At 39.7% G+C, this 17,149-nt stretch overlaps 1 long non-coding RNA gene across 1 annotated transcript; it reads right to left on the bottom strand.

The window, feature by feature from the left end:
• Positions 1-1,252: 1,252 nt before the first annotated feature.
• Positions 1,253-13,291, bottom strand: LOC122455744. Its single transcript, XR_006274195.1, has 3 exons — positions 13,280-13,291; positions 1,796-1,797; positions 1,253-1,618 (listed from the first exon to the last, which is right to left on the bottom strand). It is a non-coding gene; the product is annotated as an uncharacterized LOC122455744 (long non-coding RNA).
• Between the last annotated feature and the right edge of the window lie 3,858 nt (positions 13,292-17,149).

Raw genomic sequence — 17,149 nt, 5'->3', positions numbered from 1 at the left:
AATACAGATACTTTGGCTTTGATAAAACCACAAAGCAAAAAAACAAACTCAGTTTCATACCAATACAGGAACCAGACTAAGTTTTGTTTGGATATGAATGCAGTTTATAGCATAGCAGTACTAATCTATGTTTCCTCTGTTCTCTCTTGGAAAGCAACTGTCCCCTGCTCCCTGCCAAAGTGCAATGTAGAAAATCACAACTGAATGGAATAAAGAAATTTGATGTCTTTGCAAAACGAGTTTGATGCTCTCAGAGCAGATCCACATGGATACATAAAAAAACAAACAAACCACACACACCACGCTGACTCTCTTGTACGTATTCCTCATTTGTCACCAAGTCATCTTGGTCTCATCTTAGCGTAGAGAGCCCAAATCAAGCTCTCAGTCATGCCGTTACATTAGTGTAAATCCAAAGTAATTTCATTGAAACTCTCAGTTACAGAATGTATATTTCTGGTCCTTCTGGACCACATGCCTTCCCTTTTGTGGCTTCATTCACAATAAATACCAGTGAAGGAGTGCTGACTGGTTGTTGCCATTACTCAAATTACTAGCCTATTTCATAGCAAAAGTATGTTGTCAGGGCAAGGTAGGGAAGCTTGCATTTCTAGTGTCCAGGTTGTGTCTATTCTTGGACAATGAGAACACACCATCCCCTCATGCCGCCTTCTATGCTAGCTCCCCTTTGAAAACAGAGTCCAGCTTAATGGGACTGGGAAATCAGGTGGCTGTCCTGATGTTCCACATGGAATTGATCCTGTCTACATGAGACTGTCTCTGTCTCTTCACAACCAGGACCTTCCATGATAGCTACATCCCACAGGAGCCATGAAAACTCCCAGCAACTAGGGGCAAGTTCTATAAGTCTGACAAAACTAGGACGAAAACCCTCTCCGCATTTTGCCCCCTTTATTTCCTCACGCCTGCAAATAAAGCCTGTTAACTTCATTCTTCATTTCTTCACTAGGTTTTATAGCTTTTCAAATGCATGTAACAAGCACTGAAGTCGGGATATTTCTGAATGACGTTAGTCTAACTAAGAGTCTGATGCTACTACCAGTGAAGTCCAAAAGGACCAGGCCATTCATTTCAGTGGAAGCAGGATTGAACTATGAAGCTATCTAGTGTACAACAAAGATATTATGTGTATTCAATTAAGCATAATTACGTAAGTGTCCAAGTATAACTTAAAGCAACATTCAACATGCATGGCCCATCTGCCATTGAATGCATCTCCAGGAAAGTGAAAGAATATGGTCAGTTTCCCCTTTTCTGACTATATTATTGTTACGTTTTCAACTACAGCAGAGGAAGACTGGCATAACCATTATTTGGAATGCAATGATATGTTACCTTGTCAATTTTAAATATGAATGCACAAAATAACTTGCCATCAAAATTCACTAAATATCCTCAAAAAGCAATGTAAAAAGTTAGGAAAACAAACAAAAAAAACAAACAAACCAACCAGGAGTTCTCAGCCTTTTTCTTTCTGAGGCCCTCCAAACATGGTATAAAAACTCCACGACCTACCTGTGCCACAATAACTGTTTTTCCTGCATATAAAAGCCAGGGCTGGCGTTAAGGGGTAGCAAGCAGGGCAACTGCCCAGGGCCTCACACCACAGGGGAACTGTGAAGCTAACTTGCTCAGGACCCCAGACTTTAGGCCCATGCAGTGGGACTTCATATTTCTTCCCCAGGCCCCAGCGACTCTAACACCGATCCTGCTTGGCAGACCCCCTGAAACCTGCTCTTGGCCCCAGGGGGGCCCCGGGCCCCAGGTTGAGAACCGCTGATATAGACATCAAGAACATAACATGAGAACATAAGAATGGCCATACTGGGTGAGACCAAAGGTCCATCCAGCCCAGTATCCTGTCTACCAACAATGGCCAATGCCAGGTGCCCCAGAGGGAGTGAACCTAACAGGTAATGATCAAGTGATCTCTCTCCTGCCATCCATCTCCACCCTCTAACAAACAGAGGCTAGGGTTACCCATCCATTCCTTACCCATCCTGGCTAACAGCCATTAATGGACTTAACCTCCATGAATTTATCCAGTTCTCTTTTAAACCCTGTTATAGTCCTAGCCCTCACAACCTCCTCAGGCGAGTAGTTCTACAGGTTGACTGTGCGCTGAGTGAAGAAGAACTTCCTTTTATTTGTTTTAAACCTGATACCCATTAATTTCATTTGGTGCCCCTAGTTCTTATATTATGGGAACAAGTAAATAACTTTTCCTTATTCACTTTCTCCACCCCACTCATGATTGTATATACCTCTCTCATACACCCCCTTAGTCTCCTCTTTTCCAAGCTGAAAAGTCCTAGCCTCTTTAATCTCTCCTCATATCAAACCTGTTTCAAACCCCCTAATCATTTTAATTGCCCTTTTCTGAACCTTTTCCAATGTGAGTATATCTTTTTTGAGATGAGGGGACCATATCTGTACGCAGTATTCAGGATGTGGGCATACCATGGATTTATATAAGGACAACAAGTTATTCTCTGTCACTTTTTTTTAATGATTCCTAACATCCTGTTTGCTTTTCTGACTGCTACTGCACACTGCATGGATGTCTTCAGAGAACTATCCACGATGACTCCAAGATCTTTCTCCTGATTAGTTGTAGCTAAATTATCCCCTATTATATTGTATGTAATGTTGAGGTTATTTTTATCCAATGTGCATTATTTTACATTTATCCACATTAAATTTAATTTGCCATTTTGTTGCCAATCACTTAATTTTGTGAGATCTTTTTGAAGTTCTTCACAGTCTGCTTTGGTCTTAACTATCTTGAGCAGTTTAACCACTTGTATACATGCAAATACAAAAGTGGTTTCTGATTTATCCAACTCCTGTTCCTCTCTAAATATTGTCCTTCACAGTTTTATTCCATTACAAATTAACAGCATTTCGGCTGCTAAAATATGATATTTGAATATACTCCAAGATAATATGAGTCAATCAATCATAAGAAAAGATTACAGTATGATGAGCTGTATTTAAAATATATCATAACCATATCACATTTTATGGTGAGTGACATTAAAAACTGACCCTTAGTCACTTTCTAGTGATGGCAATATTGTGATATTGCCTATTCTAGGTATGTAGATATAGTGGCAACGGCTGGCACTTGGGATACCTACTGTACATGCATCCCAGAACCCATCTACTGCTGGAATTTTAAAAGTTATCACATCCTCACATTCAGAACCATACATTAACAGTGGGCAAGTTTTGTGTTTTTTACAAAAACATAATAGAATCACAGAATAATAGAAATGTAGTTCTGAAAGAGAATTAGAGAAATCATATGGTCCGTCCGCTACATTGAAGCGGCATTAAGTATACGGGACAGTTGTTTGTCTAACATGTTCTTAAAACCTCCAGCGATGGAGATTCCACAACCAAATCAAAAAAAACATTTCTCTCCATATAAAGATACTTACCTCCTTTGAAGTTTATAGAAAAAAAAGTGCTATGTATGAGTCAAGTATACATTGTTTTTATATTTAACGAATATTTTAAGTGCACATTTCCCTGCAGATTTCTCCCATTTCTCAAGTTTAACCATGTGGTGCTTAAAACTACTGTGACACTTTGAAAACATATTTTCTTTTGATTTATTTAAAAGCGACAACAGGGAAGCAAGTGTTTGTCTTCCAGTTTCTTATTCTTAGCTCAACTGGGAACAGAGATTCAATCTGAAAAAAAGGATATAGGAAAGTGAACTATCTAACCTGGAGAGACTATTGTGATTTCTGCCCTTTCAATTTGGGGAAGTATAACCAGAAAGAATGTTGTGAGATTGAGGAAAATAAAATCTAAAATGGTGATCAGGAAAAAACCAAAAATGTCTAGAGGACTGTAGAACAGTCTCTAATGAGAAAGGGTGGGGGGACAGCAGCACTTATTTTGTTTTCAATTAAACTGGACAAAACATCAGGAATGATGGAGGTTCAATAGTGACTCTGCAGTTAGGGTACGCCTAAGATTTGCTGTTTCAGTAAGGATTAAATCTTGTTATTTAAGTAACATCGGCTATGTCTACACTACCCGCTGGATTGGCGGGTAGTGATCAATCTATCGGGGATCGATTTATCACGTCTAGTGTAGATGCGATAAATCAATCCCCGATCACTCTGCCGTTGACTCCGGAACTCCACCACAGCGAGAGGCGGAAACGGAGTCAACGGGGAAGCAGCAGCCATCGATACCATGCCACGAGGACATGAAGCAAGTGATTCTTAGTCGATCTAAGATATGTCGACTTCAGCTACGCTATTCTCATAGCTGAAGTTGCGTATCTTAGATCGATTCCTCCCCGCCCCACCCCCAGTGTAGACCAGGCCATCATGTGTATTCACATAAAACTTACATCACTTCCTCTTAGGGAAGTTAGAGAGCTAATTTTCTGCAATGTACAAGTCAATCTGTTCAGTACTTTAGGAGACAGGAATTAAACATGCTTTTTTTATTTTTACTTTTTTTTTTGCAATTTAGACTTGTAGTCTATCTTCTTCTGAAGGTCTCTTTAGCTAACAGAGGGGTGTTTCTCATCGTTCAAATGTCACTGTACAAAAAGATTTCAGACATAAGGTCATTTTTAACAAATATTATTAAAATTTGTAGCATTATGTGACCTACTGTTTCCATTTATACCTGGGGAAGTTGATAGATAATTCTGCTTCTAAACGTAACTGGCTCAGCACAGTCAGCAAAGCAAAGCATAAGCAGCTATTTGCCTGTTGTATCCTCAGACATTCTAATGCACAAGCTTATCTGTAAGCTGGTTAGAAAGTGATATTTTCCTTCCCACAAAAAGTTTTTGGTTGTCATAGAAAAACCCAACTGAAAAAAAGAAAAAGAGTACTTGTGGCACCTTAGAGACTAACAAATTTATTTGAGCATAAGCTTTCGTGAGCTACAGCTCACTGCATCCGATGAAGTGAACTGTAGCTCACGAAAGCTTATGCTCAAATAAATTTGTTAGTCTCTAAGGTGCCACAAGTACTCCTTTTCTTTTTTGCGAATACAGACTAACACGGCTGCTACTCTGAAACCAACTGAAAAAGTTTCTAATTTAAAAACATTTCAGCAAAACCTGGATATTTTGGGGAGAAACTATTTTTTCTTAAAAAAATTTCATTTTCAACCAGACCTCATTTTCAACAAAAAGTAAAATTTGACCAGTTCAGTTTATCTCTGACACCAATTGTTTAGGGAGCAAGAACAGACTGGTACAGTATAGGTATGTCTGTCAGTAAGATACTTTATTCTTGATGAGCTCAGAGTTAAGGTTGTGTCCTTCAGTGAAATTCTGAGGAACTGGCTGTGTGCATTTTGTGTGATTGTCTGTATGAAATGGAAAGGCAGTTTGTTGTGGAGAGGAAGCATCTATAGGTGTATTTGGGTTTTTGACTTTTGGCTGGTAACCAATGTGAATTGAGTTTACTCTAGACTTTATTTCTGCTTTAACATGATCTCCTTGATTTTTAATAGATGTGTTGATAGGAAACTCACTGGAGGAACCTTAACTGTAACTCAGTAACATTTTTGGCATGGGAATATACTGAAGGAAAGGTGTGTGTTTGGCAGCCCAAAATGATCTAACATGCCTTCCCACCTCAAGTTTATGAGATTATTTTATTAAACAAAGACTTATTAAACATATTTAATAAAAAGGAAGGAGAAATCAGGTGATAGCCTAGTGTCAGGAGAGGACTAGAGCCACTACTAGTGACTATGGAAAAATGAAAGCACAGGAGGTAAAAATGTTTTTTTCTAATCTCCTTATCCCTTCCATCCTGGCAGACAGTGGCAAGAGAGTTTGAAACTGACATCAAATCAAAGAGGGACCAAAAAAAAAGTAAGATTGATTTCTAAAGTGAGTCAGAGAAGGATAAAATCCAGGCCCCCAGCTGGTATAAACTGATGCAGTTCCAACAAATCTACGCCAAATGACATCAGCTAACGACCTCCCCAATTATCTGTCAGTGTCCATTTTAACTATTATTTGGGCATCATTTAAGGCAATTCCACTAACCTGTTTGTTTTGCCTGTCATTTGTGCATGTTCAATAATATGGTTATGCACAGTGATAATATGAGAAACAAAAAATGGTTGACAGTTACAAGTATTTTGCTTTGTTATTCCATTTCTGCAGAAAAAGTTATCCCGATTTGTACATAATACTGTTTTATATAACATTTTAAAAGATAATTTAATTAGATGTTGCTGACATTAAATACTCAAGCTTCAGTCTACTGTTTAAATTATATTACTAGCACCACCCTGAAATAATTATAGCCTTTTAATTCAGTTACAATCCAGCCCTGCAGCCACTCCACATGCAGAGCTCCAAGAGTACTGAATGAGCCATGAGTCAATGGAGTAGCTGCATGCTCAAGTACTTATTGTATAAAATGCAGAGGCACTGTAGCTGAGTCAGAGAACGAAGACTGGACTGGAGCTTCCAGCTATAAACTCAGATTTTACATCTTCAGATTTTGCAACCTGTTTGAGGTATCAGGCTAGATCCTGCTGCCTCAATTAGAGTTTTAGTACTAGTGATGATGAACGCATGAGGGTATAGGAGAATCACACAGGTCCCACATTATACCTTTGAGTCAAAATAAATACCTTCCTGCATTGTAGCTATCAGATCTGGCCCAAGCCAGCTCACTTTCTGCAGGATGCAAAATAAGTTCTATCTTCTGGAGTAAACCACCAAGATCTGAATTTTGCAAATGATTCCTGCCTTTATAGCAAGCCTGGGATCTGAAAACCCATGCATTCAGAATGAAGAACCAAACTAATCTTGTGTGACCCGAGGCCCGGCCTCTGTCCCATCTCTTGTCCCAAGGCCCCCACTCCGCACTTTCTCCTCTCCCCCCCCCGTCGCTCTTTTCCCCTCTTCCCCTCCTCCCCCCGGGTCAGGAGGGTCTCTCCTGCAGAGCCAGGAGCTTCAGCCACACAATGCAGGTAGAAGGTGATGACCCGGCACCTCCCTGCATCTCCCACCCATAGTAACCGGACTTTGGGTGTCCAGTCAGATCCGGTCAGACACCATCAGGTCTCCTTTTCAACTGGACTTTCTGGTCGAAAACTGAACACCTGGCAACCCTAATTGACTTAGGGCATGATGCAGAGGAGCTTTTATAGAGTCTGGCTGTTCTTGTTGAACTGACATGATGTCATTGTCAAACAACTAGTTTTAAACCATGTAATTCAAAAGGTTTCTAATGTTAGATTACAGTTAGATTTAAATACTCAAATGCAAACTCATTTGAAGAAAGCCATCAACCACTATTTGGAAGAAATATGCTGATTCGTGCATTAGGCAAAATACAATGCAAGTATCATCTACCATGGATCTGTTATCTTTTGTTTATTTTATACACAAAAATTACCAATCCCATCTATAACAGCTTGCCTTCCTATCTGGAAGTGGTACACTGACTATTTATGTCCACTTATTAGCTTAAAGTAAACTGGCAGGCACAGCCATCTAGAATGCATCTTTCACGCTGCATTTCATTCATAGGAAATTAACCATTAGAATTAATACAGGGCTGCATGGGAAGCCACATGACTTCCAGTGTAAATCTTATCTAAAAATCTGCAGATCTATTTGATAATTTACCCCAAAAAGGGGGAGATGTTTATCATCACAGCATCCAGAAAAGCAAACAGGAATTATTATGCTTGTTCCATGCCAGTGACGTTGTCTGCCAGGAATGTGCATTTACAACAAGATGCTAGAGATCAAGTGCGTTGCGAACAGCATGATTGCTTTTGGTAGTAACATATTCTCGTGCTCCCTTGACAATATTCAAGTTTGACAGCAAAAAGATAACTAGATCAAAAACTGAACCATGAATGAACTCCCCTAAAGCAAAGAAGTCAGATTACTACGCATAGTACATCGAGTATCTTGTTTATTACCATATCACAGATTGTAGCAGATACCAGGCATTCTAATGTTTCCAGTGCTGTACATTTTCCTCTGCTCAGCTCATTGTTTTTAACGGGAATTCCCCAATGCCAGCCTTTTTTCTTCACCTTACATATATAAAGCACATTGTAAAATGTGCTGCATTCTTTTAACGGGTGATTTGCTTGCTCTCATTTCAAGTTGGTAACTTTTTAGTTCTTTAAACTACATGATTATCTAGTATTTCTTTCCCGAACCTTCATTCAGGTTTTTTTCTTTATTTCTGTTGTATAAACATTTGACCTGAGCATCATTAAGGAGAAAACCACTGGAGAGGATCAAATAAGACCTCCCTTTAAATTTCATCCAAAATGGAAAATAAACTTTAACTTGTTCATGCTCACGTGTATTAGCGCTTTTTGATTCTTGCAGTATGTGCAATCCGTGCTAGAACTATAAAGTTCTAGAAATGGCACAAGATACTGACTGGTTTATAAAATCCTCATTAGATTACAAACTCCCGTTGAAGCCAAGGGGAGTTCTGGCTGAGCAAGGCTTTGGTATTTCTCCCTGAAGTGAAAAACGTGGAAGTACCTAGGTTGTAAGCCTTAGCTCCAGAACACGTACCATATTTAGGCTCTTTTCTAGTAAATGTATAAGCTTTGGCTAAAACTTTAGCTATTTTTTCTTAATCGAGGTCACAAGTTGTGTCCAGCATGAAAGCTCAAGCTGGATGACGTCTAGAAAGAGGCACACATTAAATATTACAAGCAAGTTGTTGGAAGTATGAATCTATTTATTTCAATAGAGCTTGGCTCAGGAATTTTATTTTCTTGCCAAGTCTCAGAGGCCAATCTTAACAGCTGTGCTGCTTCCAGCCATCAAACTCATTAATATTCAATACAACAAAACAAACCTAGATGCGAGGATATGATCTGTATTTAAAACCAGACACCTCCTGCATCCTGCATCCAATGAAATCTGGGGAAAATAGATGGGGGGAGGCTAAATATCACCATGCCACAAAGTAAATATGCCAGTCTCAAGGCATATTAGAGGTGCCAGCCTGGGAGTTAAAGTAATGAACCAGCAGCCAGAAGAGCTCCTGAATGTAAAATGGCCACCAGGGGCAAAATCTCTGCATACAACAGCTCGACAGTTGGAAAGTTGACTCCATCTCAACCAGTTTACTTTTTCTTATTTCAGTTCCAGTAATACTGACATGACAGAATTCTAACCCTCAATTTATTCCCCTGGCCCTCCTTTGCGGTTAAATTATTTTTATGTTATGGAAGCACTAGATTGGGTCCAAATTATAATAGGTGCTGTACAAACAGCAAGGGCAGGTCTACACTAGAAGCCCTACAGCAATGCAGCTGCACTGATGCATCTGGTGAAGATGCATTATGCCGACAGGAGAGTGCTCTCCAGTTAGCACAATTACTCCACCTCCCCAAGAGGCGGAAGCTATGTCGGTGGTATGGACATAGCTTAGGTCACTGTAACTTGTGTCGCTCTGGGGGGTGTCTTCTTCTCAGGGGGTGTTGTTCAGGAGGGGAAAAGGTTTAAAAAAAACATTCTAAAATGGCCTAATCTGGATTATTTGCTATTTCTCCCCAAAGTGCGCTCTCTCACTAAAAGATTCAGAACACCAGTTGCTTCTTTAGGCCCTCCTGTTTATAAGAGTTATGCTCCTCAAGTTGGGAGCAGAAATTATATTATTCCATTTATGACCAGTCACAGCTAACCCAAACTAGATATACTTGCAGCAAATGGATTGTGCAAAATCTAGAGAGGAAAATGTTAATTTGCCAAAGAGATTCATTGAATAAATGAAATGAAATGAAATGAAAATATCCCATAAGCAAAAACAAGGTAAATTTTTCAGTACATTATTTGCTGTAAAGAATCCATTCATATCTCCTGACAGTTAAATGGACTAGTCTGTTGGTATTATGTACAATTCCTTTTGAAAACACCTACAGTATTTAAAAGCTGATGTTAAGAAAGGTCAGACAGACTGCAATTTTGCTTTGAAAAGCCACAGCATGAATTTTTCACAAGGAACATCAGATTATCAAAGGAAAAGGGGGAAAAATCATGCCTTTCAAATGTAAAGTTGATGTAAACACCCTTCAGATATCTCTGTAAATGCGGGAAAAGATGTCGCCCAGACAAAGAACTATAATTTTTTTTTGTTAAACAAAGTGATGATAATGTGTGGATTTTATCCAAGCATGAACAGAAAAACCGAGCATGAATTTATGAATAACTAACAGTATATTTAAAAAAAAGAAATCTATGCAGACACTGTTCTCACTGTATCTCGCTTTAAAACTGAGATAAATATGTAATGGATTCCCATGCTGACACTGTCAATTGCTATACACTAATATGTCCTATCCAAAATTACATACATTAATTTAAAGTAACAATTTTTATAGGAAGGGATTGAATTCAAAGAACAAAAGTAATAGTAGCCTTCTGTCCATTTGTTCATTTATCTCTTCTCTGTAAACCAATATTTTTTTTCCCTCCAGGGGTTTGTGTTTGTGGATTCTTTGCCCTAGATCTGAGCAACCTAGACTTTGTGATCTACTTCTGAAAGCATTATTACACTAATCTTTCTTTTCCAGAGTTTGATGTTAAGAATTACACACTACTAAAAAGACATTGATGCCCTTCAACTAAAAACCAAATTTTTGATTCGCCTAAAATGTACATTGCTGTTGGACACACTCTAAGATCCCTGTTATGCTCTTTCAATCTTTACTTCTATGTATACTCTTGTGGTTTAGCATTTTCTGTGGATTGTTTTTACTTAGTTTAAGGTATACATTCTATTGCCCGGATTTAGCAGGATAATTAAGAATGTGTCTTAACTTTCACGTTAAGCATGTGAGAGTGTTTTAAATGACTCACATGCTAAAAGCTGGCCATGTGCTTAAGCACCTTGCTGAATCGGGGCCTGTGATGGTATTCCACCTTTGTGTGGCATATGAGAATTGCATTCTGCATAAATTGGTTACTTCAAGGAGGCATTTTTATCTTTAGCGTGTTTGGTAAATGTTGTTTTAAAGCCTAGCCCTTAATGCCACGTCAGATGGCTAGAGGCAAAAGTTTATTTTAGCAAATAGGCAAATTTGAAAGCAGCCTCCAAAAACGTGTCCACAGTATTTGCAATCTCTCCTATTTAAAAAAAAAACCAAATCTCACATGTGATGTATAAATACATGTGTGGTATGTGCAATCAGGCACTTATGCATTATTACGTGTATACTTCCAAAGGATGGACCCCAATCCTTCATCCATTGAAGTAAATTTTGCTATTGACCTCAAGGGCCAAATCCAGTTCCCAGTGGCAAACACATCTAGTTTATGCACACAACTGGATGCCCTTACAGAGGCTATGGGTGCATTTTTGGAGGTACCTTTGAACAGTAATTTAATTAAAATAAAGCAAAGTATGAATGCCCTGAGCTCCCTAGTAAATAACGCTTGCGTATGATTTCCTAAGGACTTTGCTATTATACCTGTATGTTTCATTATGTTACTAATCAAACTCTGCCCAGAGAAAAGGGAAGACAAGCTAGCTGTTTGTTCTCCAGGTCACAACTACTGGAGAGGAGCGGAATAAAAAATGATTGGACGAAGATATGGTGCAAACCCAGGAGAACAAATATGCATGTTAAAAATTATACACGCTCTCTCATATGGCTTAAACTGTTATCAACAGGCATCTTCAACAAGGTGAAATTTGTCATTTCTCTTGGACTACAATCAAGAAGAACTAATTAGAAGAAAAAGTTTTCCCCTGCAGACTGCAAAATTAGTCTTTTAGGTAAGAATAAATGATAATGAGAGAGTATGGTTATTAAGTCTAAAGCATGGTTTCCAGAGAATAAATATAAAAGGTCATAGAATAGGGTATTATCATGCATCAGCTTTCTAGCTTGTAGATTTAGAATTGGTGAGTACAAGGTGCTGAATGTTTAACAAATTTGCATCATATATATTTCCTTTCTCTCTACTGAATCATTAAATGTAAGCGCCCAAGGAACAATAGCACCAGGATTGAATTGAAAATGCTCCGTCTTCATTATTTTCAAAAGCAAATGGCTACTCTTGAAAAAAAAAAAAACACCATGTGATTCAAATGTTTGACTGATCGTGTATTCCCCATAAAGTGTATTGTATCTCACAGTGAGACTTGTAATTATCTTTGCCCTCTCTTTGGCTAAGGTGGAAAATTAGATTCATACAGAGGTTGCAATGAGAATACTTCAAAAGCCTCTTCTGTGTTGGGAGGGATTGCCGTTCCTCATTTTGGTCCTGATCTTGCGTCACTCAAGTAAATGGGTGTTATGCCATTTCATTATATGAGAAATCAGGACCTTTCAAAATGGGGAATCTCCATCAAGCACTAAGGCTGCGATTTTTCAGATGAATGAAAATGCCAGCCTAGAGGTGTAAAAGAGTGGTCACCATACCAGATAAAACAACATATTTAAGAGTCTTCAGCTACCTAGGCAGAATGATGCCACCAGAGATTTAAGGAAACCCCCATTTCACCTAGGGATATAAGAATCTTTGATTACGATTTTCCACGGTTTAGCTATTTATGTCTCATCCTTCTTTTATTCCATTTCTAAGCTCACTGAAGCCTTTTTTTTCTTTTTAAACACTCAAACATCTTATATCATAGTGCCCCACATTGTCCGTGAATGTGGCTCTTGTGTGTTTTTTGGAGGAACAGTCTATCTTAACAACTCTGTTCAGTCTTCACTGCAGAGGCTACGTGAACTATCGACATGGCTTGAGACCCAAATTTAGAATCATAGCACTAGAAGGGACCATGAGAGGTCTTCTAGTCCCCTGCACTCATGGCAGGACTAAGTATTAATACTGGGGCTGCCTCTTAACTGCTCCACCAGACCCTTGCCTTAATATGCATTTCATTTATAATTTTTCCTGAATTTCCTTCTTTTCTTTTCTTTTTAAGTGGATTATTCACAGTTGTGTGGTTTTAAATTGGGATGGGAGTCGTGAACGCTTTGTTTCATTTTAATGTAAGTCTGCAATGCAAAGTGCCATTTCTAAATTAAACTATGGGTATACATATTAAATTTGAGTTTGGGATGCATGGACAATAAAACTGTGTCTAAGACATTTAAATTATTATTTTAAAAGACAGAACAGAAATGTGAGAAAACAGTAAGTCATTTTTAACACATACCCTGCATTTTTCTTGATAGTTTTTCTTTTTAAACATTCAAACAGTTGCTTTTTATTGCCAGTTAACAGTCTGCAAAACGTTGTATTAGAAACAAGCCAGAGAGGAAGGGCAGGCTTGTGACTAAGGCTCTGGACTGCAATGCAAGAGATCTGAATTTAGTCTTCTCTAAATCACTTTTCCTAAAAAATCAGACAAATGTAAAATTTGTTTTCTGGTTGCAGAGTTTTAAATTTGAAACTCTCTCATAGTATTCACTCTAGGTAACTGTGTGCAGCCTTCATCAAAGCTGTGGGCAGATCATTGTCTGACTCAATTAGTTTTTTACCAGGGGTCAGGCAAGGGTTTTGGGACTCCCATCATCACACTGTTTCAAGAAACACCCTGACCCATACAAAAGACTTCCTACTTGAGATGAAATTCACTTTGAGAACATTCATGCAGTGACGCAGAGCTCAATCTCTGAAATGCAAATGCAAAGGGAGTTGAGGAGAAGCAAAGTTAATTTTTAAGTCTGGATGAAATACAGAAAAAAAACTGTGAACTAGAAATCACATCTAGAATCTTGCAGTAAGACTCTATGATTGGGTGGTCATTAAGAGTAAAATCCTGACTCCACTGAAGTCAAAAGAATTTTTGCCATGGACTTAAATGGGAGCCAGGATCTTGCCCTATATGTATATTTTATAAATTACATATTACAGAATATTTCTATATTGCATATGAATTTTATTTTGTGTGTATAAAATCCATGTCTTCTATTCTACTTAGTTTCTTCTCTATTAAGAAAATCTTGATAGACACCACAAATAATTCTAACTCACTAGAAGCCTTCAAGATCAGAATGGGTAGCTTAACTGTCAAATGCAAAAAAGTTGATCTATACCATACGAGACAGATCTGAATCTTTTGATGACACTGGGTTGCTTTCTGCAACGTTTTTGTTCCTTCAGATTATTCAGTGTAAAGATAAACCGGCAGGTCAAAAAAAAAAAAAGGGTTTGGAAACAAGAAAATATCATCAAGTAGGTTGCCAGGTGTCCAGGTTTTTTTTTTTTTTTACTAGAACACCCGGGCGAAAAGGGACCCTGGCGGCTGCAGTCAGCAGCGCCAACCGGGCCATTAAAAATCCAGTCAGCGGTGCTGTGGGTCTAAGGCAGGCTAGTCCCTGACTGTCCTGGCACTGTGCTGCACCCCAGAAGCGGCCAGCAGGTCCAGCTCTTAGGTGGGGAAGACACAGGGCTCCACACACTGCCCCACCCCGAGCATCAATTCCTTATTCCCATTGGCCAGGAACCACAGCCAATGGAGCTGGGAGGTGGTGCCTGTGGGTGAGAGCAGTGCACTGAGCCTTCTGGCCCCCCTGCAGAGGAGCCAAACTGACTGGCCGCTTCCATGGTGCAGCGCGATGCCAGGACAGGCAGGGAGCCTGCCTTAGCCCCACTGCGCCACTGACCAGGAGGTGCCCGAGGTAAGCCCATGACCCAATCCCAAACCCCTTCCCCAGCCCTGAGGCCCCCTCAAACCTGGAGCCCCCTCCCACATCTGAACCCCTCATCCCCAGCCCCACCCCAGAGCCCGCACCCCCAGATGGAGCCCCCAACCCCTCCTGCATCCCAACCCCCTGCCCCAGCCCAGTGAAAGTGAATGAGGGTGGGGGAGAGTGAGCCACTGAGGGAGGGGGAAAATGTAGTGAGTGGGAGGCGGGACCTCAAGGAAGGGGTGGGGTTAGGGTTTGGTTTTGTATGATTAGAAAGTTGGCAACCCTGTTAACAAGGTATGCTTTCTCTCAATTTCATTGTTTTCTTGAAGAGGTGGGTTTGGCTGGGAAACAGGGACTAGTACATATGTGGTTGCTGCTAATGGTGCATGATAAACATGGACAATAATTGGCTGTATTTTATGGTACTCATAATATTTTTTTAAAAATTCAATAAAAATGAATAAGTAAAGAAAAACTGATTTGTAGGCCTATGTCCTGGGTTTTAGGTACACTACACTTTGAAATAGAAGCCCAGGTTATCTCTGTGAAAGGCAACAAGTCAATGTACCCAGAAGGCTAGAAGGGATCAGCTACCCTTGAGCTTCCCTGGAAGAAAGCAATGAGAAACTGAAATCAGATCAGAAAAGCTGTGACAATACTTTACCTGCTGGAGATAGAAGATCATTAACAGCTACTCAGTTGCCAAATCCTCATGTGAAGATAAAGATGGTAAAAGGCAAGGAGCAATGTTCCTTGATTGGGCCAGCTGGGTTCTATAATTCCATATCTCTTTGAAATATGTCCACAAGTTTCAAGGTAAAAAGAGGCAGATATCCAATCTGATTAGAACCAGTCTGCCCTTCTCCATCATCCATAAAGACCTGAGAGGAGACTGATTCCAGCTTATCCCTTAGGTGTCTCACGCACAGCTAGAGTTTATGGGAACCAGCCACATCTCTCATGTACAACTGGATTTCTGTGAAACTTCTAATAAAAGCAACTTGGTGGAAATGGGCCCACCGCTCACGCAATGAGTTTAAGAACAAACTACACTGTGGACTCAACTAATCATCCAGATCCAAGTAGTGAGTGGGACCTTTATACCCAGTAATGGTCACCAAACGTATGGCTTCATCTCTAACACACAGCTTAATGAATAGAAAAATAACCAGCAAATCAGAATTGAAGATGAAGTTAATGCTACTGTGGAAGTCACAGCTTTGGTGCTCCAATTTCTGATTCACTATGTCCCTGGCTTTAAAAACATTTTTCTGTCACCAAGGGGCATTTCGTGAAAAGGCAACAACAACAAAAGAACTGTAAACTACTGAAAATAACCATTACCTAAAATCCAGTTTGGTTAAAACTGGATGCTGAAGCCTCGGGGTATGCCTACACTGCAACAGAACACCCGCAGCTGGCCTGTGTCCGCTGACCCGGGCTTGCAGAGCTTGGGCTATAAAACCGCAGTGTAGACATTCCGGCTGGAACCAGAACCCAAGGATCTCAGAGCCTGGGCTCCAGCCCAAGCCCAAACCCAAACATCTACATTGCAATTTTATAGCCCTGCATCTCAAGCCCCAAGAGCCCAAGTCAGCTGACTAGACCAGCCAAACTGTTTTATTGCAGTGTAGATGTGCCCTCCGAATCTCTCTTTAAGATCCAGTTAAGTCCCCATCATATCATAAAACTTTAAAGAGTGAGATGTCTTCCTCCCACTCCAAACAGAAAATACCTTTAGTGATTATTTATCTTTGTCTCTAAATCCTTTGGCTAAATCATATCACAAACTATTTGAAATGACAAACTGCACCAATCACAGCAATTTAATATATTCAAGAGCTTCTTTCAAAGGGTGATTGTGGGTTTTAAGACCAGGGTTTTGAGTGCATCACAGCTGTATAAGACACCCATCCAGCTTCAGCAAGATGATTTTTTTGGGGGGGATGAAGTTATGGATCCAAGTTGCATTAAATCTTTAACTGCATCTACCGAATGTTGTTCAAGATTGGGATCTTTTATTATTTTCTGCAACTGCTTTAAATCACATCACTGGCAGTGCTGAGAACCTCATGGAGCAAATGTAAGAAATCCACAGAAGCTGGTGAGACAGAGTCTGTCCCCAGTTGCTCAAGGGCAACCTCACCGGGTTTGTAACTGAAGGTGGAATTTGGCCTAGTGAATCTATGCTCCTTTGTACCCTTTGATATGTATGACTCTAGGCCAGCATACGGCTGCTCTAGGTTCCTTGCTCCATAATCACTGAATTTTCTGTTCAGCATTTTACTGCAGAGCACAATGGATCAAACATTTGTATGCAACCATTTAGCTAATGAATTTACCCCATATTGTTGTTCGTTGGTCATTCACAGACATTGGCTCTTATTCATCTGCTTGTTATTTGAAACTGTTCAGCCATTTCATGAAGACATATTTCTGCTTCTGTGCTGTTAGCAACTTATCTGCTTCAACTATTTTCCAT

Source organism: Dermochelys coriacea, chromosome 9 (genome assembly GCF_009764565.3).
Source record: "Dermochelys coriacea isolate rDerCor1 chromosome 9, rDerCor1.pri.v4, whole genome shotgun sequence".
NCBI classification, from domain to species: domain Eukaryota; kingdom Metazoa; phylum Chordata; order Testudines; family Dermochelyidae; genus Dermochelys; species Dermochelys coriacea.
The sequence above is the reverse complement of the archived record's forward strand: the minus strand, read 5'-3'. Positions and strand labels throughout refer to the sequence as shown.